Below are 2,280 nucleotides of genomic sequence, written 5' to 3' on the forward strand. Positions count from 1 at the left end.
GTTCCATACAATTGCCATTTTTGCAGGGTTTTATCTTCAGTGAAGCAAGGCTTGTTTAAAAAAAAAAAAAAGTTGAATAGAAGTTGAAGATGCCAACTGGAAGTACAAACAATTGGTAAACAGAATAACCAGGACAATGCTGGTGCTTCTGGAAGCCTAGAAATAGAAATGAAGTTCAAACACACACACATCATAGACTGGGACTTTCGGCCCTTTAGATAGAATCACACACTAAGTCACATAAATATCATTAATCTGATTAACAAGGGGGTAAAATTAATCAAGGTAGGACATTTGAAGGAGCACACATCTACAGCAGGACAAACGTCTGTTTGGACTCCCAAATGCAGGGACTTACGAAGCTACCTATCAACTATCCCCCAGAAACTAGGATGGCAACTTAGCTAACCAATTGCTATGTAATTCTGAAGGCTGTTTGAGCTTCTCCAATTGTTGTTTAAGTGAGGCCAAAAAAGCCACCGCAGGAGACAAAATCCATAAAGAACACAGCTTCCAACAGCACAACAGAGTCCTGTCCTGCTTGGAAACAGTAAAAGACAGCAGGGCTTTGAGTACAACAGTGGCAAATGGTGTTATAATGTTGCATAACGATCCCACTGTGAGGCAATGAGACCGGTAAAAGCAGCTGCAGCTGTGTTGATATACTTTGAGCAGAGTGTGCAAAGAACTGCTGGACAGTCTCTCTCCCCTCATGGTCACACAGGATTATAGGTACGACACCATGGTCAGGAGCTTTTACAAAGCACAGGGGCACAGACGGCAGACACACATGGACGTAAACTCACACTCAGTGCTTGTATGTGTAGAATGTCTCTCTATGATGGATAGAGGAGACACTATGACCATTTAAAATGCCAGGCAGAGTAAGTTTAATGTAAAGTGAATTTTCACATGTCTCCCATGCACAGTTTGGAATGAGAGGTCTGCCCCAAAAAATGTATACAAAAGGAGAATCATTACCCAAACTGTAAGTCTCCCCCACATCCCTCGAATTAGAATTGCAAATTCAGATGATTCTTATCAGGTCAGTCTTGGCAAGATGAATTTGAAATTCTATCACGTTAACCTAGGATTGGCTCCTCACTCCTTCGCAGAAGAGAGGCACTAATGGAACGAAATATCTAGAAGGTAGAGTCAGCAAGAGGGCAACGAGCTGAAAGTCCTTCGTCGTGTGCAAGATTGTGTACAAGGCTTTTCAGTAGCAGCCAGAGAACCAATGTCTTCCGTAGCAATGTGGGCGGTAGCAGCCATATCCGTAGCCTCCATAGCCAGCACCATAGCCACAACCGTAGCCGCAGCCATAGCCACCGAGGCCATAGCCCAGCCCCCATGGTAGTTGCCGTAGTAATAGCTCATGGTGTGAAGAGTTGAGGATTTAGGCGAGAGCAGAGAGTCTGCTTACAGAATAAGAACTTCTGCGTTTCCAAGGGGCCTTTTATACACCCTCCTTAGTGGGTGTGACGAACCACAAGGGATCATGCTGTGCATTTTATCCACTAATTTTTATGGAAACCATGTCATTAACACTGTATTACTTTAGAGGAGAAGCCCTTACACCCATTAATTTCAGAATTCCTTTGCTGCTGCCTCCAAATTCTTTAAAGTATGTAATATACATTTAATAATGAAAAAAAAGTTTACTGCCGTATTTACTCTGCAAACCAAGCTTCATGAGTTTGCATAGCTTGAAAACCGCACCCGGCACTGAAGCTTGCCATGAAATAGTAACCTCATCCCTCTTCAGACTTAAAGCACAAACGCCCGGAAACCCCAGGGAGCAGTGAACGGGATTTAGACCAACATCATCTTCATTTTTGTTTTGGCAGAGTCCTAATGTCCAGAGAAATACTGCTCTTTGTTTTATTTTAGTTTTCTGACAAATTGATTTTTGGTATTTGATTACAAATAATTTGTTAGCTTAATTCAGAGTACTGTCATTCTCATCGGTTTGTATGTTTTTATGTGGTTATATGGTGTTCAGTTTTACATGCATCAACGTTTCTTAAGCATGACGTATCGCGGCACCTGGGTGGCTCAGTTGGTTAAACACCAGACTTGATTGCGGCTCAGCGTCAGGACTTCGAGCCCTGTGTTTGAGCTCCATGCTGGGCATGGAACCTACTTAAGATCCTCCCCCTCCCCCTGCCCCTACTTCCCTGTTCCCTGCCCCTCCCCCACCCCGGCTCATGCACACTCTCCCTCTCTCTTAAAAAAAATGTCTGTGATTAAAAACAGTATGATTTTTCTATAGAATCAATG

At 43.2% G+C, this 2,280-nt stretch overlaps 1 pseudogene; it reads right to left on the reverse strand.

The window, feature by feature from the left end:
- Window positions 1-1,216: 1,216 nt before the first annotated feature.
- On the reverse strand, window positions 1,217-1,377 carry LOC123784372 (keratin-associated protein 22-1-like; annotated as a pseudogene).
- Between the last annotated feature and the right edge of the window lie 903 nt (window positions 1,378-2,280).

The sequence above is a fragment of the Ursus americanus genome, chromosome 4 (genome assembly GCF_024610735.1).
Source record: "Ursus americanus isolate L20-20 chromosome 4, mUrsAme1.1.p, whole genome shotgun sequence".
NCBI classification, from domain to species: Eukaryota; Metazoa; Chordata; class Mammalia; order Carnivora; family Ursidae; genus Ursus; species Ursus americanus.